This window comes from Hippocampus zosterae, chromosome 3, assembly GCF_025434085.1.
Source record: "Hippocampus zosterae strain Florida chromosome 3, ASM2543408v3, whole genome shotgun sequence".
NCBI classification, from domain to species: domain Eukaryota; kingdom Metazoa; phylum Chordata; class Actinopteri; order Syngnathiformes; family Syngnathidae; genus Hippocampus; species Hippocampus zosterae.
In genome coordinates, this window is record NC_067453.1 from 22,553,858 (window position 1) to 22,578,647 (window position 24,790).

The 24,790-nt window shown below is 42.2% G+C and overlaps 1 protein-coding gene across 9 annotated transcripts in view; it reads left to right on the forward strand.

The window, feature by feature from the left end:
* The first annotated feature begins 17,191 nt into the window (after positions 1-17,191).
* The window catches only part of mef2aa (myocyte enhancer factor 2aa), a 76,816-nt gene continuing 69,217 nt past the window's right edge, over positions 17,192-24,790 (forward strand). For 2 of the 9 annotated variants that reach the window (XM_052060487.1, XM_052060484.1), the window contains exon 1: positions 19,936-20,211. The gene's annotated coding sequence lies outside the window, so the exon portion shown is untranslated. Of the gene's footprint in view, positions 17,322-19,935; positions 20,212-22,848; positions 23,167-24,790 lie in introns of those variants that run through there. The other 7 variants (XM_052060485.1, XM_052060489.1, XM_052060486.1 and 4 more) reach the window with 7 other exon arrangements.

Genomic DNA, 24,790 nt, shown 5'->3' on the forward strand with positions numbered 1-24,790 from the left:
ACAATTATTATGCACCGTATTTTCCACACTAAAAGGTGCACTGGATTATGAGGCGCACCTTCAATGAATGGCCTATTTAGTAACTTTTTTTCATATGTTGGACGCACCGTTGGACGCATACAATGCATCCACTAGATGGAGCTACGCTGAAGGAAATGCAAACAGAACAATCAGATGTCAGCAAAACTGCGCTGTGAGCTTTTCAGAAAATGTCTTTTAGGTGCGCCTTCTAGTGCGGAAAATAAAAATAATAAATGTAATAAATTAAGCCAAATATTAAGCCTTTTTTCAGGCAAATAAAAAATGTTTTCTTACAAACAACTAAAAGTTGTTAGAAATGCTGTAGAGAACGTTTTGTGGGCATTGTGGGATTTGACATGGAGAAAATTTGGCAAGCTTTACAGCGATCAGGTGCGGGGACTGTTGACATTAGTCTACGGTCCCTTTGCCATTCAGGATGCAGAACAGAATGCATTGATAATTTTTTTTTTTAATCGGCATGAAAAAAATCTGTGAAAAAGCAAAGCCATGAAAGATGAAGCGTGCAATAGCGAGGGATTACTGTATTCCACGACAGTACACAATTTATGAAAATGTGTTCCCAAATAAAAAACAGCTGCATTATCGACATTTATCCTGTCTTCTAAGTCAACTAAATCTTCTTTTTTGGGGGGGAGGGGGGAAGGGCGGGGGGTATTCTGCCAGGCAATCCGAGTCACCGTGGCACATGTCTGACTCAGGATGAAAGGACGTGAATACAATATTAAGTGTCAAAACGCTCTTTTGTGAATGGTAAGAGAACAAAGAGATATCCTCAGTTACATATGGCTCGAGCCGGATGCATATGGGACACAAGATATAATAAAAAAAAAAGAAAGGTGAAAAAAAACTGCTGGATGTCAGTGTCTGGCATTACTTTCAAGTGCACTGACATACTAGGGCCATCCTGTCGTAAATAAAGTAAGAATGTGGAGTGTTTCATATCCATGTACAACAATCATACACTTTCTGATCTTGTGCTGTGATACTGATAAAGATAGCCTTTTAAATATCCTTTACATCGCTCTACCCTGATTTTGTGCTGCTAATAGCATGACGTCTCATACAAGTTACAATGCGCATGGAAGAAGTGGGCTGTCCCGCTTCATCACTCAGCATCCAGAACTGCACGCAAATAGTGTGCGCGGGTTTTGATGATGGAAGGTTGATGCCCCTCAATTCCAATCGGATGCCCCAATAGAATGCCTGCAAATCGTTGACGACCATTACTCAGAACGTTTGACCAGTAAGGGAATTACAACATAATCAAATTCTCTCTGTATGTAAGCAAGTCACATACAGAGAGAATTTCGAATTCACCACATATAATATTCTGCGGAAGCATGGAGCTGCCAATGTGGAGTAAATATATTGGACTGGCAAACATATTTGCAAGTACTTTTGAATGTATTTAAAGATGTGCAAACGTACTTGCAAGTATGTTTGTACGTACTCACAAATCCGTTGGAACGTACTCGCAAGTTCATCCGAACGTACCCGCAATTCTGTTTTAATGTACTCGCAACTACATATTTGCTAGTCAGAATATTTTAACTCTACATTCTCATGGTCAGGCTTTTTAATTAATTAATCCACCCACCTACGTACCGACCTACCCTACCTACTTACTATCTATCTATCTATCTATCTATCTATCTATCTATCTATCTATCTATCTATCTATCTATCTATCTATCTATCTATCTATCTATCTATCTATCTATCTATCTATCTATCTATCTATCTATCTATCTATCTATCTATCTATCTATCTATCTATCTATCTATCTATCTATCTATCTATCTATCTATCTATCTATCTATCTATCTATCTATCTATCTATCTATCTATCTATCTATCAAAAATGTTTAAGCTGATGAGTTTTCCATACAGTCTGCCGCTTCTCCGCGAGAGTTTGGTACAGTGTCCCCCAAGAACAGGTCTAAACACATGATATTAATTCCAGTAGAGCGTGTGTCTTTTTATCTCCATCCGTGGTTGATTCGGTAAGATCGATTAATCGCATTGATGAAATCTTGATCCGTCCAGATACCCGCATTTGAATGATGAGAAGTCCAGATATGTGCGTTATGGTGACTGTGATTGCACTCAATAGTTGGTCCATAGAAAATCCCAGTCCGAGTCCCACAGGGATCTCCCCGCTTGTGTTACAGCTGCCCATGTTTACTATCCTCCGCCTTGGGCTCTTTCCACTGAGAGAAAGATGTCAGCTCGGGTGCGACTTTGCAAATCCCACCTGAATGTGGCATTCAAAATAAACAACCTGGGGGCAAGGCTGTCGCCCTTTCTTTTCTTTCTTTTTCTTTTTTTTTCTTTTCTACTCCCAGCGTGCCAATTCTATCCCATTTAGTGTCACTTGCAGCCATCTTTCATTTGTCACTTGAACTACCCCCGTAAAAATTGTCGGTGTCCTTAAGTAGCTAGCTCCTCTGCTAGCTCCTTGGCTCTTTCTCGCAATCATTCTTCATCAAGTCAATTGCACATGAGTGGATGAAGAGAACGTTATTTGGGGAATTATGCCTCATTTGTGCTGCGGCGCATTCCCAGCGACGGTGCCAAATGGCCACGTTTCCGTGAAGCCTGCTCGTCTTGACAGAGATGTGGTATGGGCCTTTACTGATATAGAGGGGCTTAGTGCGCAGCGGTGGCGGGTATTTCGGTCCCGGTCTGGAGTTTTTGGGACTTACTTTTGCAGCACTCCCTTTGCTTCCCACCTGCTCTCCTTGCTGTTCTTTCACCGGGGCCCTGTTCCTTGACAGACTGGGCTAATTGAAAGGGACAGCCACTCTTCCAATGATCAGCTCTGACAGCAGTGTCTTGCCAGAGGTGGGAGCGCCGCCGCTTGCTGGGAGTTTTCAAGGCAAAATAACAGCGCCGTCGTGGAAAAACACAGCGTGTGCCACAATTTCCCGGGCAACCTGCCAGAGGAGCTAGATGAATATTTTTTCGGACAGAAGAAAAGAGGGGAAGCCCAGTTTTCTGACCGGTGTGGCTTCATTCAGTGATGAAAGCGCAGCTCTTTTTTTTTTCTTCTGCTACAATGAACGATCACGCTCGATCGCAGATGCACAGTCTGCCGTTTGTTTTGCCGTCCAGCTCCGCACACTATGAGGAATTGTTCTTTCAAATTTTTATATTCAGTGGTGAACAACTCACCCACTCTTTTGATCATCGAGTTCCAGATAGGCGGTATAAACACGCAATGTTTCATCTCAGCCAACAATTACACCATTGAAGACAATGGGGATAATATTATTGCAGTTGTGGCAAGTCTTTTTTTTTTTTTTAATATTAGGCCAAAAGGAATTAAGAACAACTGTTTCCTTGGTAACTTGAACCTGCCAGCACTCTGTTTGACACTTTCCAGCGTACTAGCCTTGCTGAAAGTCTCCTTTTAAAAAAAGTTTTTATTTATTTATTTTATTCGTATTCTTTATATATATATATATATATATATATATATATATATATATATATATATATATATATATATATATTAGCATCCATCCATCCATTTTCTGATCCACTTGATCCTCACAAGGGTCACGGGGGGTGCTGGAGCCTATCCCAGCCGTCTTCGGGCTGTAGGCGGGAGCCACCCTTAACCGTTTGCCAGCCTGTTACAGGGCACACAGAGACGAACAACCACCCGTGCTCACATCAAGGGACAATTTATAGTGTTCAATCAGCCTGCCCTGCATGTTTTTTAAAATGTGGGAGGAAACCGGAGTACCCGGAGAAAACCCACGCAAGCCTAGGGAGAACATGCAAACTTCACGCAGGGAGGCCGGAGCCGGGATTGAACCCACGAACTCCGCGCGGTTAGGTCAACGCGCTAACCGTTCAACAACCCGGCCACCCCATATATATCAATATGTCATTTTAATTGTCTTCATTTGGTGGAAGTGTAACAGTTCAAATTTTAGGGTCACATTTTGGTTTGTGAAACGCTCCAAACTGCTTTAAAAAAATCTCACCTAAAAGAAATCATCCAACAAAGTTAATTTGTAATAACATCTTACATATTTTGTACTGGGGAACGTGCAACATTAATCTTTTTTTAACTACTATTGTAAAATACATATTAAAAAGATATTTATAATTTCATTATGACGTCAAATATGCCTCAGAAGGCCCCAATTCGTCGGCGTGGCTGCCATACCAGCAGTGGCAGACTGCAGTGAGTTGATACACAAGGACAGCCTGGGAGCCAGAAGCAGGACCATCGTGGGCAGCTGGGATTACTTCTGACAATAATTTATGGTGCACTCTGTTTGAAAACACAAGATGAAAATGGAGGGGCAGAGTCAAGGCACCACCTGAAGACATCAAGCCAGGCCCCAGCTGCTGTCAGGTCCACCTCTGGAGGCCTTCTGCCTGTCCAGACAAATGTGAAATCTCCTTTTCCACCCACCCTCTCATCTATTACATCATTTTTACTCTCAATTTTTTTTTCACCGTTTCTGTTTTAATGTCAATCTCAGAATAATGGAATCATTTACACACGCAAACGAAGACGGACACGCTGCTGATGAGTGGTGCCTACAGAGAGCTCTCTGAGCCCCGAGATTACCACGCTAATCCCAACAACATCACCGTGCGGCCGCTTTGAACAACTCTCTGCACTATTGTTTGTTGTCATCCCTGCTGGCTTGAACAGTGAGTCTGTGTTCACAAATTTGTTCCCCGTGATATGGATTCATTTTTTAAGAAGGATGTAGGATTGCGGCTGTTGTTACTCATGTGCCATGGTGCGAAATAATCCCCCCCGCCAACTGAAGTTGACTAGATTTTGTTTTTAGGTATTTGTGCATGACATTTTGATGACTATTTTTCTCACCTCTTTTTATCTAACTAGCAAATGAAAGAGAACCGATTGTTTTGATAGCATTAATGGTTGAGACAGCATTAATGATCTTTTTTCCTTAGTACATGCAAGTTAATTAAGTGTTAAAAGTGGGAATGGGTCCCGAGAAGTTTTTTTTTCTTGTGCTAGTTATCAACACAGTGTCTACTTTTTTTTCTCCTACTACAGCAGTTGAATCAATCCATCTACTTTTTACCACATTATTGACTGTCCTTTGACTTCGGAGTACTTTTGCCAGCTATGCTCATGTAAACACGGAGGAGCTAATATATGTATATGCTATGTCTTGAATGCAATAATAATTCCAAATCACCTTCAAACAGATTCGACAGTAGCATGCAATTAAACTATTGCAACAATAGCCGACATAGGTCTTTCGATTCCTTCCACCTGAAGCAACATGCTGCAATAAGACATTTCTGTAATACGCTAGAGCCAGCCGCAGCTGCGGCTGCTGGCATGACGTTTGCCCGTCCCATTTTCCTGCTTGATGCCTCGTCAACCACATGCCTTCAGTCTTGCCATCCGTGACTGCTTAAATAAACGTGTGGTTACCCAAATCTTAACAGGACCTGGGTGCAAATTGGATATAATTAAAAATCAATAGAGAATTACATCTGTGAGACTTTGAAGTTCCTGCAACGATAACTACCGCCCTGATAGATGCAATGTACCATGTCTTTTAATAGACTGCATGTTTTCATTCAATGCATAGTTGTTATTGTACTCTGAGAGGGACAATGAGGCAGCAACCAGTGCTTTGCCGCATCAAAACATGCCACGCGAAACAATGCCTGCCTTCTACTTGGCGGTAAACAATGAATATGACCAATCTCTGGAGAGTGGGAGGCCGCCATAGCCTTGTTAAACACAGGAACTCCCAATAGAAAGGACATGACCAACCTCAAGGACCTGCTCGGTAGCCACAGTGAGGAAAAAAAGAAAAATCTGTCCATATAAAAACACATTTGCAGACTCTTCAAACAAAATGGTGGAAGAGAAAGAAAACAATTTCCATGTCTCATAAACATTTTTAAATCACCCGATTAATTCAACCAACTTTGTGTCAATTGGTGAAACTGCTGTCGCGGTTATTTTTTTTTTTTCTCCCCTGGGTGCTACTGAGCGCGTTGAGTAGCCTCATGCATCTTTACTTAGTTCGCTGGGGTATGCACACTTGAAAAATATGCGCTTTCATTTATGTAGCGACTCCCCAAAAGGCCATTTATTCATTTCAGGAGGGTGTTGTAAATTATTCAAGACATAAAAAAACCCCCCCTACAAAATCTATTATAGCTGAACATGACAAAAGGGCAAATAAAACCTTTTTTCTTTTTTTTACAAAAAATACATGTGTTTAATTAAATGTACATTTCTTAATGTTTCATAGAAAACAAATAAAAGAACTTTTTTTGTCCTCATTTTAGGATTCATTGTGAAATGTATCTTACCATTATGGATACTAGGTTTCATCGTTGTTTATCTAACAAAAGGTCAAACTTTGCACCTCCCGTGCTTGAGGACCCCCCCCCCCCCCCCACCCCTTTCCTTAATCTCCCATGATTATCCTGTGTCACAGGGTTGTGGTTATTAATCCCTCCTCCTATAGAGGTTGACAATAATTCTTGCACTATGTCCCGGAGACAACTCAGCCATTCATCACTCTGTCACCCCTCACGAGGGACCCGCTGGTTGTCCATTTATCTGCCTGAGAAACATCTGACTCTAGACTGTATGCAAAAAAAAAAAGAACATAAGTGATGTTAGTACATGGGAATCTGGTACAAAATGAATGGTGGTTGATGAAAATGGCATAACATCAAGGCAAACCTTTTAGATTCGACACAAAGGCCGGTCCACTCCAGATATGTTCACTGGTGACAAAATGAGCCAAATCAAAAGAATCTTCCTGCAGAGTGATTCTTTAGAATGAATCCAAAGCAGTTTTTTGGGGCTCTTTTTTGAAACACCACAGCCTGTACAAGCGGGAATGCCCCTCGCTCTTCAGCTACAATCTTGTCGAAGTCAAACTAATCAATCGTTGAAAGCATATCCACTGCAAACTCAGCTGTGTTTGATGTGAAGAGATGAAACTCTCCGCTTATTTTTATTCTAATATTTTAATTCATTTCATTACGATTAACCCTTTCATTTACAGCTCCTCACATGTTGTTTTCTCTTTTATTAAGTCACAGTTGCTCATCGACCACTACAATGGACCCTTATGTGTGTTGCCATCCACTGCCATTATTTTTTTTTCAGACTAATAACACTTGAGAAAAAAATCCTGATCTAGGTTATTAATTATTTGTGCACAAAAGGTTAAATTAATCTTAATCATTTAAGATTAAAAAAATAGATATTATATTTAATGCATATATGAAAATGTTTAACTTACACTGTGGGCCAGATTCAAGAATGGAGATGGTGGAATGTGGCCCGCACGTTGCCCATCACAGCTTTAGTGGCTCATTGTGGTGATGCCTTGTGTCGGATATGAAGGAGGAACATTTCCCCAGAATTTGGTCGAATTCATATTTCACTTCCTCTGCTCGGTTATCTAGGGCTGCTCGGTGTTGTTTTGTCCCTTTTCAACCTTTCTCTCGTGCATGTGTGAGTGGCGCTGATCGAAAAATACACTCTTGTGCTAAACGCATTTGTATATTTTAGAAGTCATTGCCCATTTCGGTATTCTCCAGAGGGCCCTTCTCTCCCGAGTTCCCCCTCAACCCTGTGGAGTCATTAGTCTGCTTGCTGTGTTGAACTCTTTAATCATCTGTATGGGTTACATAAAAAACAATTCCTCTGTGACGCACGCCCACGGCGGCAACTTTGTCTCGCTCAGGTCTCACTTTGGTGTGCACAGGCTGTTGGGTTGCGTCTGCACTAGGCTACTGCTTTCCGTTTTCTCCAAGGTGAGATAAAATATTCGTCGTTGGCTGATAGCAGTGTGCCAGGCCTGCAGTAGCTTTCCAAACACCTCGTTGCAAGTTTGTTTTCATGCCAAAAGGCTGTGTGCGCACTTGGTTGGATCAAAATTCAATGAAAATGGAGGATTTTGATTAGTTGAAAATGATATTAAAGAGTTTTTAGATCATAGTTTGTAGTTTAATTAGGGATTGGGCTATTCATTTATACAGTTATGACCATTTTGAGGGGCATCCTGACTCGCGTTATATATATATATATATTCATTCATCTTCCGAGCCGCTTGATCCTCACTAGGGTCGCCACACAGAAACGAACAACCATTTGCACTCACACTCACACCTAGGGACAATTTAGAGTGTTCAATCAGCCTGCCACGCATGTTTTTGGAATGTGGGAGGAAACCGGAGCACCCGGAGAAAACCCACGCAGGCCCGGGGAGAACACGCAAACTCCACACAGGGAGGCCGGAGCTGGAATCGAACCCGGTACCCCTATACATATATATATATATATATATATATATATATATGGGCGGCCCGGTAGTCCAGTGGTTAGCACGTCGGCTTCACAGTGCAGAGGTACCGGGTTCGATTCCAGCTCCGGCCTCCCTGTGTGGAGTTTGCATGTTCTCCCCGGGCCTGCGTGGGTTTTCTCCGGGTGCTCGAGTTTCCTCCCACATTCCAAAAAATATGCACGGCAGGCTGATTGAACACGCTAAATTGTCCCTAGGTGTGAGTGTGAGCGTGGATGGTTGTTCGTCTATTTGTGCCCTGCGATTGGCTGGCAAGCGATTCAGGGTGTCCCCCGCCTACTGCCCGGAGATGGCTGGGATGGGCTCCGGCACCCCCCGCGACCCTAGTGAGGATCAAGCGGTACGGAAGATGAATGAATGAATGAATATATATAATATATATATATATATATATATATATATATATATATATATATATATATATTATGTGGTCCAATGGTTAGTGCGTCGGCCTCACAGCGCAGAGGTCGTGCGTTTAATTCCAGCTCCGGCCTTCCTGTGTGGAGTTTGCATGTTCTCCCTAGGCCTGTGTGGGTTTTCTCCGGGTACTCCAGTTTCCTCCCACATTCTAAAAACATACATGGCAGGCTGACTGAACACTCAAAATTGTCCCTAGGTGTGAGTGTGAGCGTGGATGGTTGTTTGTCTCAGTGTGCCCTGCGATTGGCTGACAGCCGGTTCAGGTTGTCCTTCACCTACTGCCCGAAGACGGCTGGGATAAGCACCAGCACCCCCCCCCCCCCCCCCGCGACCCTTGTGAGGATAAAGCAGATCAGACAATGGATGGATGGATACATATTATGTTGGTAAATCCTCACACGTCCAAAATCGCTTCTACGTGCAGGATTAATTCCTTTAGTTGCTGGGGCGGGGAAACATGAAAAACAATTGGAACTGTAACCTAACCCACATCCAAGAGAACCTTTATCATGCTACATGCATGTTCTATAGGGATGCGGGCAAGCGTCGTGCTGCCTTGGTTTCACATTTCACTTCAGTTAGACAATGGCGAGGAGTTGCCCGTCGGCAGTGAATCGAACACTAAAACTATGCTGCAGTCTAAGCTGCAGTTGAGCTGATCTGTCAGCCTGGTCAAGCAGTACTAACTGCGTTGGGCATGAGACCGCCTCCTTTTCACACATACAAAATTGGCCATGAGGTCAAGAGTGTGAAATTCTCAGCATGGTATGATCAACTCCTTTATGTTTGTTGAACAGACCTGGTCACATCTATGGATAGGTGATCAATGTGTGAGAGACGCCAAAGATTGGTAAACCAACCAAAGCCATTACACCAAGATTTAAATCCAGATTTAGGGAACTAATTCGGTGAATTATTCGACCAACCGTCTCTGAAGTGAGATGGCTATCATGGATGCTACCTGTATGATGAGACCTTGACCACAGACATCGGCAAAGTACTGGGATGGTGGATCTTTCTGTTGCAAGTCTTGGCAAAAGGGACTCAAGTTTGTAACTCAATCCAACCCAAAGGAGCCAAGCCCAAATCTAGATTTGGAGAATTAAACAGAGTTCTGTAACAAATGGTGTCAGAAGTGAGATGGTTGGGGTGGAAACCATTCATTCATTCATTCATTCATCTTCCGTACCGCTTGATCCTCACTAGGGTCGCGGGGGGTGCTGGAGCCCATCCCAGCCGTCTCCGGGCAGTAGGCGGGGGACACCCTGAATCGGTTGCCAGCCAATCGCAGGGCACACAGAGACGAACAACCATCCACGCTCACACTCACACCTAGGGACAATTTCGAGTCTTCAATCAGCTTGCCATGCATATTTTTGGAATGTGGGAGGAAACCGGAGCACCCGGAGAAAACCCACGCAGGCCCGGGGAGAACATGCAAACTCCACACAGGGAGGCCGGAGCTGGAATCGAACCTGGTACCTCTGCACTGAGAAGCCGACGTGCTAACCACTGGACTACCGGGCCGCCCATTTATGTTGTTTTGTTTCCAAAGTAGTAGAACAGGTGTCCACGGTTAGTTGATGGACCCCAAACAAATCGACAAATGACCCAAACCAAAAGACTCAAATTCAATTCCAGATTGAACAATGTCACAGGTATGTGATAAAAGTTGAAGGAAGTGCTTGTCCTTAGAGGGGTTGTGGGTGTGCTAGAAACTATGCCAGCTGACTTTGGACCAGAGGCAGGCGCCACCCTGGATTGCTCGCTAGACAATCGCAGGGCACATGTACACGAACAGTTGAAAGCCGTGGACCTTTTTGAGGTTTTGTACTTTTTCAGGAATGTGGGAGGAACCTGATGAATGGAGAACATGCTACTGGCATGCAGGAGGGCCTGAACCAACATTCAAACCCAGGGGATTCTCTTGTGAAGCAAATGTGCTCCCCATTATATAACCATGCTTTGTGTTCAATTTAAAGTGCGTTATAAGCATGCAGGGCAAACCATGACATCCTGAAGAGTTTAGCCCTTCTATACAGAGTAAGAGCGAAAAAATAATAATAATAAGGAAATCACTTTTGTGGTATTCTGCTCGAATTTATACTGCACTGTTATATTATCTCCATTTGGCTCCTTTATCTATGGAGCACATGTACAATCCTTTCATCTTGTGTGAGGGGGTGTCGGTGTAGGGGGCACGACGAGGTCTTTAGCGGGGCCACGTGGAGTTCCTGCAGGGTGTTGGTCTCACAGGGAGCAGTGAAAGCTAGATTTTGTTCACATTTTTAATAAGCCACCGTGTGATATACAGCACTGCAAAGATGTGTGTGCAAACACTTGAAGCACTCGATGTGCGATTGGGCAATTTGTGTACCTCCGTACAGGGGAGGGCCTAACAACTCTGTTATTTCACACACCTGACCTTATTTGGCCTGTCTTGATTTCCCCAATTTGTCAGGCGAATTTGATATAGTGCTGCAAATATTTGCCTAGGCACACATTAGAGCTGTTTGCACAGTGTGTAGGGACAAACAAACCGCAATGGTGTGCGCCGAATGTAATGAATGTTCAACAGTGAGTGCAATTATACACTCTGTGTAACTGACCGTGTGCAGTATATACTGAAGGCATGCCTTTGTGGATGTGGGTTCCATTTTTTTGACAGGCCCTTATTCCCACATCCTGACCACCTAGGGCTATTTTAGAGTGTTTATGATATGCAGCCGTTCCGTGGTGAGGATTCTGCTATGCTTCTGCGCACGGACAGTGTTGATTCCTGTGTGAAAATCAAAAGCAGGGAATAAAATACATTGATTTAAACGGCTTGTCGGAGATGGTGTTGGATAAAGCACACAGTGTCAGAACGACAGGTCACCAAGTCCCTTTACAGTCTGTGCCGAACCCATAGACTCGATGATAAAACCACCAAAGCAATGAAACAATCTAGTCGTCTTGTGAATCCAGGTTGAAAATCAGGTCGTTTTTATCAATTTTCTTTTCTTATAGATTCAAACACAGGTTGAATCAGTGAACAAACATAACCCAGTCATCTTAGTTCGTAATGTTTACAGTGAATCTGCAGACCTGAATCAATAAACAGACCGAACCAAATCCTCTAAGTAGCGATTGCAGATTTTCGGGTGAGCCCCCTTACCTTATGTTGTACACCGATACAACTGAATAATAAGCATGCTCCTTGTTTCTCACCCGGGTATACTGCAGATTCTGAAAACTCAGTCGTTTTGGCTCACTGCGGACGAGCCAGAAACATTGATGACCCTCTCTGAACTCGAGACAACTGTATCATTAGTCTGTATAGGTTTGTTGTATCTGGTCAGTTACTCGAGTTTGCAAACTCCTTAGAAAGACTGCAGGCTCTGATTCTGCCGTATTAGGTTCACTCACTCGAGTTAGTGGACTCGCAGTACACACTGTGGACTCCGTTGTATCACCTCTGGACTCGAATTAGTTAATGTCATCTAAACGTTGTCATGATAAGACACACTTCTGGGGGGGGGGGGTCAACGATATGTTGATAATGCTCCTTCATCGTTTGACGGTGTAAGCGTAATAAAAGACACTCGTCTGTGTGATTGATGATGGAGGTCGCGTTCAGTACCCTAAGAGCAGCTACAGATCAGTCTCCCCGCTAGACAAATCTGACACTCGCCAAACCCACCGCCCCACCTGCTTACTGCCCTCGCACGCCAAGCCATCACACCGCTCACACAGCCAAACGCACCCTGGCACGCCATCGCCGCCATAAATCACCCTCAACAAAGCAAGTTTAATCTGTGACGCACAGGCCTGACGCCCAAATGTATTACCTGTTGTCGGCAAAAGTGCGATTGCCCCCTTTGAGTGGATCCTCTGTTTACCTTTGAGGAACCAGGAGGATACTGTCGAGACAAAGTCTGCCACAAAGGAAGCTGACGGCGGCAATTCAGGAGACAAATCCTCTCTTTTCCCCAACACACCCGCTGTCTTTTCATGCCGGATGACATGCTTGTGCGACTTTGCCAGAAAAGATTTAGGGATTTTTCTCGAGCACATTTGTAAAACACGAATAACGAATGATCTCCCGTGAATTGGAATGTGGATAGCGGCCCTATACGCTTGGAGTGAGTCACAATCCTTACTTAGAATGCTTTGAATCCGTTTTTTTGTTTTGTTTTGTTTGTTTTCCGCAAGAACAATTGTGAGGGAATATTGCATGTGTGCAAAGTTCTGCTCGGTGTTAAAAGGCAATGATTCAGCATAACTACTAAAAGTTCAGGGTGTGCGATATTGCATGATTTGGCATTTGATGGGAAAAGTGCATTCTAAACCTGAGAAACCATTGATGATTGCCATTTCAGAATCCACTGGAAACCAAAAAAATTAATACTGCCATTTTTATTGGTGGAAACAACATTTTTTGAAGTGCTCTCTACTGTATATTATTCGATCAAACCGCCATCAAAATGGCACAATCAAGTGAAGGAAACGGCAGATTTCGTGGCTACTGTAGCTTTAAACAGTAGCTCACAAAAGTAAGTACGTCCCCGACATTTTAAAAATATTTCATGATTTTTTTTTCATAGGACAATATTGAAAAATTGATTATTTGCAGCAATGTAACATTGTTAGTGTAAAGCTTGTAGAACGGTGTACATTTACTGTCCCCGACAGCTAACTCAACAAACCAACCAAAAATGTCTTAACTGCTGGCAACAAAAGTGAGTCTTGTCAAATTGTCTAAAAAGTTAGTTATTTTTGCAGCACTGCCTAAACCAAAGAGTTGCCAGTGGAATTCTCTTCCACTTCTCTGTGATATGGCAAAGCTGCATGACCACAGATGCTCAATAGGTCTTACGTCTGAAGACATGCTGGTCCAGTCAATCACTTTTTCCCTCAGCTTCTTGAACAAGACACCGTCCTAAAGATGTGCTTGGGGCTGTGATTACGTTGGAAGATTGCTATGTGACCCAGTCTAAGGAAGGGGATTATGCTTCAGTATGTCACAGCACATGTTGGTATTCGTGGTTTCCTCAATGTAGAATACAAAGAGAGAAAATGAGCGAGAAGAAAAGAGAACCTGTGGATAAAGCCGCACACATGTTTTCGTGAAAGGCCCATTTATTTTATTTTTTTTTTCACTCTTGTTGCTAGGTTTCAAAATGGTGATTATACATCGGTTGCAGATTTCTCCAAGATGTATCCGTGGACCATATCTCGGTGAGCTCGTATCTGAAATCATATTTCCATTTTGTATTACCATGAATCCATTCCAGCCCCCTCAAAAAAAGAAATAAAGACAACCAACATTTTAAATGTTTTTTTTTTACTAAGGAAAATAGTTTTCAATCATTGTATACATAGATCACTAACATTTTAAATGCAATGTAAACAGTTATTACAATGAAAGAGTTTGGCATCGTGATTTGATGCCACAATTCAATTCACTGTGCTACTTTGACAGGTGTTACTGCCTTGACCACCGACTGGCAGTATAATACCCTCATGCAGGCACAAACAAACAGTGACCACTTACTTTTAGGAACTCGGCAAGCTGCAATTACAGTATTTGTTTTTCGCGGAGGTGACAACAAATATATGCCTGTAAGGACAGTTTTGTCTGTCTTCGAGTGTTGCTCCACCTTTTAAATTCGAATATCAGCTGCTTAAGGGATTATAAGAGTGCAAGGACCTGTCCTGGCCAATAGCGATTACCATAATGCGTTAGTATTAAGAATACAGTGGCATTCATATGGGAAAGTTGCTTTTTTTGTTGATAGAAATAATTATAATCCTCTTTGTTTTATGTTTAGTTTGACAGTCCAACTTGAGATAAGAAACACATTGTGATTGGAGCCACTATAACCATACAATGCTGGTATCTCAAGTTTGGTGCTCACAGGTTAAAGCAAAAGATCAGACAAATGAGCGACTGACTGATCTGTAGTTGGCGCCACTTGTAACTCAATCCGCAGCTGTATTTATATATTTGTTTGGCTTAGCGGTGGCGTGCTCGATCTCATTTGGTACCTGCAAATGGAATTTTTGATGTGAACGTTTATATGATGCAAAGTGTCATTTTGATTGGCCGTAAACATCTGTGCTGTTGCATGGTGTCTTAGAACCATTCACTTGCGATGCGTGGCGTGACGTGACTGAGTAGGTCAGCTGCGTGCTGTCGGGTTGCTCGGTGTGGGACTGGCTTTTAACATTGCCTCTACATTTCATAAATGTTTTATGATGCACATTTTTCAAAATCGAAGCAGTCTGGAGGTTTGTTTTGGATCTTGGCTTGCAGTATTTTAAAATGGCTTTTTCATCATCCTGAAAGGAGTTTCATTACCATTTGTATATAATGGAGTCTCCGGGAAGTTTATATCAAGTCTGATAGGCTGTTAAAAATTGCAAGGACTGCGGAACACTTAAAATGTTGAGTGAAGTGCGGTACATGATTGGCTTTCTCGCAGTATAGTCTGACAAAACACATTATACAGCACGGCATTAGATTGGTGTGGAGAAACGGCAGAAACAAAGTCCGCCCACATGCTCCTTCGGGACATTTACTCTTGAATGTACTTGGGCCTTGTGGTTTGAATTTTATTTATTTATTTTTTTAATGAAGGATTAACAGAGATGGCACCTACTGCCTATTGAACTCCATCATCAGTCCATGATGCAAACATTTAGTCAGATGTATAGAAAAATTAGGCAATGGCAGTGTAGGATTGCCTGAAAGTGAGTCCTTCTCGATAAATGTTCCTTGTCCTTTTTATTAAGCAGAACCATGGGACAATGTGCCCGGATGTCTTTTTGCAGTCACTTTAGATGAAGATGGAATTTGCTAATATCACCGAGCAACTTGTCATTTTAGGTGATTAATGAAAAACTGGTTGAAATTAGTGATAAAATGAATAATGGCGAGCACAGCTTCATTCCGGACCTTGTTCAATTTTTAATGAGTTTGGTACAATGGAGATCCATTTTTATAAATGGAGCTACAGGCTCGTGCGAACAGTGCAGATAATTAAAGATTCTCTCCTTATTATCCAGATCTTTGTACATCCGCGGGGAAAGTCAGCGTTGCGTTTGGGATACTTCAGCTCTCGGTTGATAAGCATTCAAGGGGCACGGTGAACACACACAGAGGAATACATATCAAGACACTCATGAGACTTGCGTTCCCAGGAGAGATCATCACAAAAAGACCTTTTCATTGTTGATGTTCTCTGCCTCAGGAAGAAGTCTAACTTGTTTGCGAGGTGAGAGACAAACACGGTTCTTGTCAGTAATACTTGACGACGACGACTCCAGAACCACATGAATCTTGCCACTTGTGGAAGTACAGTAACAAGTCAGACACCTTTTTTTTGCCCATAAATTGGCGCGCTTTGCAAGTGATATTCGGACTACATGGATACATAGAAGTATGTCAAAGCCAAATGCTCAGCAGAGCTGCTGTCTTGTTAGGAATAGAAGATTAGCTTTAGCTTTAGCAAAGTGTTGCATGGATGGATCTGATACACAAATTGACAAGTGTAATTTGGCAGCCGGGTGATGAAGTGCTGGAGTAAAAATTACATTTTATTTTGCACTTCATGCTTGCTTTTCTTTTTTTCTTTTTTCTTTTTTTTATTCTTGCCTGAACAAATGGCCATACAATAGCTTCACCCCACAGTAGAGTTGGTCAGGTGAACAGTAGGTCATTAAGAGAAAATCTGGCAGGCTAAGCTCTTAGCTGTCACCAGCAGAGCCACTGTTGTTACAAATGAGTTTGTTGTGGTCTGTCAACGGAGAACATACAGTATGCTGCTGAGTTGTGGCCAATATTCTCGTGGACATTCTATCCAGGCAACTGTATTTTGCTCAAGGAAACACCAAGACAGAAATGGAAGTTCACAACATTCAGAGAGGGAATCCTTCATTCGCAAGTGAATCAATAATATTAAAAGAACAATCAACTGATTAAATCATGGAAGGACTTTTTTTGGACTGTTTGCCCATCCTTGGTTGGCAGTATACTGATTGTCATTCAGATGTCATTCTGTCATTGCCTCGCAGTTGTGTGTTATTCTAGGCTGTCAGCGGGCCGTCTGTTACCTTTTAATTACAACGGCAATGGAGAGGAAATGCAGGCGGTGAGATCTGGCTTATTAGTGGAGTCTGGTCTCAACTGCATCGCAGAAGCATTTTCTGATTTCTTTGGAATCCTTCCTGTGTCATAGATATGAATGAAGTCATTGTGACTAGGCAGTTTTTGCGCCTTGAAATGATGAAACGGTTGCATCTATTCAGACTTTATAAAATGGTGAACTTATCCTACCAATTTGCAACTGCTTTTGCACCGTTTAGTGACAGGCTGCACTGCATTCCAACTGTTGTCCAAATTTGTGTTATGTCACTGCTGCAAAACAGGACCCATTGCATCAATAAAAGTTGACTCGATCATTGTATCACTCTAAAAATCTCTTCCTGATCTCTCACAATTGCCTGTGTGTCGGCATCTTCAAAGGGTGAGTGGTTTTGACTTAATTCGTGTTTTTTTGTGGGGCTCAACATGCTGAAATTCACCTGGAACTCACTTAATATTGGAAAGTTAAAAACATGATCCCCACACTTACTTAATCGATCCACATGAAATCTGGTGGATATGTCGAGCATAACAGCAAACATTCTTTCGCAGGGACATATTTTGTTATATTTGAATAGTCCAGACCTGGGCTGCAGTGTTTGTATTTCGACAAAATCCTACAAGGGAATTTGCCCAAATGAGCCCCAATTGAAAGACGGATGATGCTAATAGGTGAAGCGCTCCTTCTGTCCAAGACATGAGTTGTAGGCTGAGGGTGTTTTTCAAAGATAGAGATAGATAGATAATCTCAAAAGTATGACATTTTGGTTTGAAGTTGCCATTTAAGGCGATTCCGACTCAGGTCTATTAGACTGATGGGTGATGCTACATTGTGAAGCTTTGTTGCTTTCGTCATCTTGAGGAGCATGTTTGATCAATTTGAGGATTTGCCATTGAAATCTCCTTGTGTTTGACTGTTAATGTACACTTAATAAATAATGGCAACAGATCATGCCTGAACCAAATTAATTAAACTCACATTATTTCCGTTGGGAGATGTTTTTGTTATTGTGTTCCATTTCCATGCACATTTTTTTTGTTAACACCAATTAGTGATTGATTCTAGGCATGTGTAATGAAAGGAAAATGTTGTTATGTTGGCATTAATAAATGAGACAAAGGTTGGCGAGGGACATCGAGGGCCTCCTCAGAATGGCACAGATAATTAAGTGTTATTTCAAAAAATGGCTCTTCAGGGGAAAAAAGTAGTGTGACTCATTGATTTATTTTTCTCATTTACAAAATAAACTATGTATTTCGTTGGAGTGTTGTTGCGGATCAAACCAGACTTTCACAACCTAATCAAGCTCTCTGCGTGAGGGCTCTTTTTTAATTGGGGGAGAAAGAGGTCTGGGTCTATTTGTGGTGTGGCGCAGTGTTGGAAATGCCAGCTGTCATGTCAAGGCTGTGATGGAACAAATAGTTATTTGGCAAACTCCATGCCACTTGTTGGAATGCTTGCAATTAATTTAGTAGTTTTCATATGGCGGTAACTACTCTGTCGATGTAATTTATGTCAAGAATGAGTAGTGGTTCCTTTGGTTACAGTTGTCAACTTCCAGATAAAAATCATTTGGAATTCAGAAACATTTTTTTCCCACAAAATTAGTTTCGATGACGGCGAAGCGAGGAGTTGCGATAAAGCGAGCGCCCCAGTTGCTGTTGAAGCATTTTTACTTGTGGCGGTAGCATTTCATCACTAAGCTAGTCAATAACACTTGTGTAGCGTGATCATGATGTAAATTAAACACCTATCCGCGTCACAATTTAGAACCACTCAGAAATTGTTTATCTTGTACATACATACATAATCTTGTAACTGATCTGTAGATAGTACCTTTTTTTTTGGTAAGGATTTTCGAATCATTGCCATTACCAGCGTTGAACAGACATTGAGGGTTTTGATGAGATTGTGCTGACCACTAGCCTAGAGCAGTGTTTCCTAGCTTTCACCGAGCCAAGGTACCCATCTTATACAATACATGAAAATATAACCGAGAATGTATAAATAGTAAAAGAGTGATGATGTAGTCTCAATGGATTGAGATTGCCCGATTTATTGTGAAATGCTGGACCTGATTCGTTGAACTCAAATCTATTATTCCATTGTACAAATGATTTAAGTTCTTGCGACACCCACAAATCTGTGTGCCATTGAGGCCCAAGAGTGTAACGATAAAAGCGAGCACTGGACAAAACAGTAAGAGCAAGTCAAATTCTATTTTCACTCACGGTGACAGCACTTCATCACTGTACTATCCAATTGCACTTTTTGTAAAATAGTGTATGGCTTTTTGCGTGTGGTCCATACGGACTCAAATACGTTGCTGCTCCCACCTTGACAACTTTGTTCACAATACGAGCATGTGTCAGTGATCAGAAGTGACACTGTTAAAGCTAATTCATAGCTCTGCTTGGCCATTGGCTTTAACTTGATAATGTACTCTGAAAGTAGTATTATGTGCAATCATTTTTTTAGGTTGTAAACGATAGTGTTTCCGTGTAGTCGTACCGTCACTGGGCAGACCTTTGCCCAGCCAAGCTCCTCAGACATGGGCAGAGGAACTCTGTGTGGAGGTGGTATTATGTAATTATCCCCACTTTTACATCACAAGCTGGAAACATTTAGAAGGGGTTGCTTAAAGACACATTTTCCAAAAAAGGCTTAGTGTAATTTCACAACGAACAGGTGAGCAGGGACTCCAGAAATCCATACTGTAAGTCAATTTTCCATCACATACAGTATCTCTTTTTATTCAAAGCAATTGCCTTCGGAAGTTCAATTGCATCTATTTTTGAGTCCCTGAAAACTTGTTTTGTGCTCTCACTGTACACCTCAATGAGGACAACACCTGCTCGAAACATGATTGACACTTGTGACAACTCCACAGATGGACGCATGCCTGACAAATCCGTGTCCACGACGGGGTTCACGCCAATGCCCCTCCACCCTCCTAGCTCTGTGCAGACGGATACAAAAGGAGGAATGGGGTTCGATGTCGGGCCTCTTCGGGCTTGCGGGCGAGCTTTCAAAGCCAGCTGGTCTGGCTTTGGGTTAGGTCGTTGGGCCGAGTGAAACCGAGGCTGGCTGCGGAAAGAAAGGAATTTTAGGCAAAAGGAAAGGGATGACGACAGTCAAGAGAGAGGCCAAGTGGAGACTGGAACAGCAGGTTCTTTGAAGGCATTTGTGTGCAACAAAAAAAAAAAAAACAAAAAACAGGCAAGTTGTCAGAAACTCGACTCGATTGACAAGGGATTGGATGCCAACCGGGGTAACGTTTAGCTGTATTTACTGCAGTGTTCTGTGATTGTTTGTCATGATTATTGTGGAGCTGCAAGTAATCAATTATTTTACTAATCGATGAATCTGCGTCGTCTCTACTTTTTTTGATGTGGCAATCGAAACACTCTTGAGTACAATTCGTGTTCTTGAAAGGAAATTGCAGGAATGTAAAAGTCAACTCAAGTCAACTGTATTTATAGAGCACTTTCAAACAGCCATGTGCTGTACATGGAGCAAATGCTAAATGGAGCTGCTATTTGATAGTTGTACTATGAAATGGGGAGTATAAAGCCTGCGTTTTCATGGGGTGGTATGGACCAGATCTGGTTTGCACAGATTCCACGTTTGCTCTATGAGTTATGTTGGCCATTTACAGCGTGACATTGTAACGGTGGACCTCAGTCTAACATACCAACCTAACCTCACATTTCGGATCTGACCACTGCGGTTGGCCCCTTGATGGGAGGTTTCCAACAAGCTGTATGGTACACATTTTGGTACCCTGCACAACTCGTGACCATGGAAATACCAAAGTGGAAACCGTACTACTTGAATGTGCTTGACATGGTTCTTGACACTTTTCTCTGATTTTCACCTGCTTTTGTTGAGTGTTAGGCTGTAGAAATGATTGTCTTTCATTTACAAAAACGTACTCAATGCTGCGGTGTACCATTGCTACGTCAATAATGGCAGCGCAAAAATGTGATTTTGATTTTCAAAGTTGATAAGACACTTCCAAAGCGAAGCCCAGTGTAATTTTTGGAGCATTTTAATTGACACAAGCAACCTAATACTGTGTATGTGCTCTTCTCCCATTGCCTGACACATGGAATTTCTGCTTGCCATAATATTGTCCTGGTACAGCTTGAGTTTGCACAGCAAAGCAAAAGAGGATGAAGAAAAACTGCAGGCAGCGCTAGCCTGCCTCGCCCCGTGCTGGCCATAAAGCACACTCTCATTTAACCTGGACGGCCGCGTGGCCAAAAGCCAAGAGCAGAACAATGCAGACACGGCCAGTTAGTCTGAAACGCTTGTGCGCTGCTTGTTTCCAACTCTTTTCTCCCTGACTCTCCCCTCGTGTTATCTGATACCAGTTGCTCAGTCCAGCAGACAGTTTTTTCCAAACTCAACAATAATTGATCTAAACTCTCATGCTTTAAAGTGTACTGCACTCTTGATTAAACTTTTTAGACTTTGCCAAGTTAATAACGATTGTGTTTACTCAGGCGTCCTGACAAGTAGGTTCACGTTTGAGTGACTTTTTGTCTATATCGCATGTAGAAATACCACTTGAATTAATCAAGAATGTGTCTAACATGTCCCATGACCGCCGTGATTCAGTCTCATGATGTTAAGATGAGTCTTAACAGTGTGATGCTGAACAATTCGGGAGGGGCTCATGCGAATCACATTACTGCTACATTGTGTTATTGTATGACATCTGGAGTGACCAGAGGTGGCAAAGGTACTCACATACATACATGTCATTGGTATACACCAAGGGTGTCAAAACCATTTTCTCGTGGTCCACATTTTAGTTACCATTTCCCTTGGAGGGTCATTATGACTGAAACCATTAAAAAAAAGTCAATAATAACGGATTATTCAACTATTGTTTAAGTACTGTCATGAGGGGTTTGGCACCAAAAAAAGCTGACAATATCTCTCTTATTTATCACATATGACAATTTGAAATTTTGGTCCATATTTTGACAAGCATCACGGAAGTTTACATCTATGATTTGCTTTTGCGGGCCACATACTGTAAAATGATGTGGCAGGCCAGATCTGGCCCCCACGGTTTGAGTTTGACACCAGTGGTATACATTGATTGTCGTCAAAGTTGAAGAAGTGATTCAATGCATGTTCTTGAAAGTATTTGTAAATAAAAGTGCAGACTGCAGACTGCGAAATCTACTGACGGAGATAAGGAAAAATGTCATGATGGAAGATACTTTTTCCATAACTTTGAACATAATGTTTTCCGTTTCCCTCTTTTATTAGTCTTCTCAAGCCCTATGTAATTAGCTTTTCTAAGTTACCATGTCTGTCGCAAGGGTTAAGATTCTAGCTTCACTGTCCATATTTAGGAAGTAACAGTCATACAACATAACAGAAATATATTGGACATTCTTACTGCTGGAGGCTGTAAATTTCCCCTGTGTGGGACTAATAAAGGATATCTTATCCTATTAGTAATGTCCCTCCCCCACAATACACAACCGGTTTTTCTTTTGCTCAATAATTAGAAGAAAAAATAATTCGGTAAAAGTACAGATCGGCTTGTATTCGTCACTTTAATGTCTGAGGTGTGTGGTCACGTTTAAGATCACAGCACCTGCTCTCCTCCGTAAAAAAACGAAAAACAAAAAAAGATGACCAACAAACATGCTGTCATGTTCCGAAGGCACTGCCACGCCTACCCTTTGGCCCTTTACACGTGACATGTTCCCGCCTACCTTTTGTTTCGATTGGCCGTTCCCATGAGGCGCTGCGTGCCACTATTGGACACCGCGCACGCCGATCACAAGTCATCGCTGTTGTATGAGCGACGTGACATTTTTAAAAAAAAGTATTTTTGGTCCATCTGTTCATTTTTCCCTCTCCTGCACTCCGTACTTAACTGTGTTCCAAGACTGTTGGTTTAAAATTCGCTGCCAACTTTTGTCATAAATACAAACGCTCATTCCTTGCGCGTGCGCGGACGAGCGAGTGCGATGAGTGGGCGTAGGTAAGAAGCGATGACGTCTGATAAGGGGGCAGAGCCTAGCTGTCAAGAGGCAGACTGGCTTTTTCTGAGTTTGTCAGCTTAGATTCCCCCCTCCTTCCTCTCAACAACCCCCGAAAATAGCAGTTCAGCGTGTTCAATGTGAACCGAAATTACGTTTTGTCCAGGGGAGCCGCCGGTAGAGTGTCTCCAACAACACGACCCGGGACGAAAAAGGTGAGTGAACGCAAATAGAAACATTTGTTGTGGAAGGCGGCCGTAACTGACGAGGGCGAGTTAGTGACGGCAGGAAAGCGCCAGAGGGAGGCGTACAGTACAGTACAGTGGATCGCCCGGATTGGAACACGTTAAAAAAAAAGTAACTTCTTTTTTTCGGACCATCAGTTTCAAGCGACTATTTGACGAAACGCTGCTGATAGCGAATCACTTGCGCGGTAGCAAGACGGCACGATTCTACCAGTCGTTTTCTGCTAAAATTATATGGGTTATGACTAATGAAAAAATGTGAGAGTTCTCCCCTCTTAAAATGATTAACGTCAACATTTTGGTCAGTTTGGCTGAAGTATGTCCGCTCTTTGATGATTAATGTCTCATTCACCCTACTTGTGACCATGGCAGCACCTGTTTGTTTCATGCACGGTTGGTGTTTTGCACTCTTGTTTCTCATGTCTAAACAACAAGAGAAGACCTCGACAATATTCACTACTATTCCTTTTATACAAGTCAAACTAGTCTTTTATGTTCAACGAGATGACCCCCCAACCCCCAACAACTTTTTGACTGTATGTCTATGAACAGTGTGGATCACCTATTTTATGTCAATTGACAGCACAGACGATTTACCCTGATTTTGTTATTTCTGTTTAGACGACAAAAAAAAACAATCGTCAAAGTTCTCTTTCCCAAAGCAACACTAGTCATGTACTTCCAACTTTGTAGCCCACTTTGATTTTTCTACCTGTTAGTTTGCTACTAAACCAGTTGGTGTGTCCACCATGACCACAGAAAAATGGACAATTCCCATTTCTTTATCTGATAGACATAGATGGGACCATTTTTCTGAAATGTTGCGTAGTCATGAGAACGCCTGACAGCATTCAATATTTTTCATTGACATTTAGTCCACTTTGGCAGCTTTTTGGATGACAAGTGTGATATTTAACTGCGCCAATCAACATGGCAACACCTGCTTTTTGCGTGCAAGTTGAAATTGCAGTTGGTGGTTTGCGCTCCTTGTCTTGTTGGTGTGGTTGTTGATTAGTCACGCGAAGAGCTGCAAGCACTTTAAAGGAAAATGCTGTCAGCTTGAACTTATTATTAATTTACTTTGAAAAGTGAGGACTCTCCGGCTGCTTTTAAATGGAACTTGGACTTGAGTGTGAATTCGTAAGTGATATGTAGTACAGTATTTAACAAAGAATGGATTTTAGTAGTTTTGTTTGCTTGTAGCATTTGTTTTGATTTCAAACCGTTAATGGACGTTATGGAAAAAGTGAAGTAATCTGATCCCGTTATTGACCGTACAGGCAGTTTTTCTTTGAAGCTTTGTAAGCTTTGTTTTCCTGGGAAAATATGTTCACAGTCATAAAAGAGGTATAACTGAATTTGTGACAGTATGAGCAGAGTGGCGGCTCGGGGTTAGAGCTCATTTGCTTCACAGCCAATAGGTTCTGGATTCAGCTCAAGTCTTCCTGGGTGGAGTTGTTCTCCCTGTGCTTTTGTTGGTGTTCTCGATGACGATGGCCGTAATGCGTGGTGTTGAGTCGATTTGATCGCGCCTCCCATAAAGCAGGAAAGAATGGAGAAAGGAAGTCAAATAAAAAAAACGCAGTACACCAAC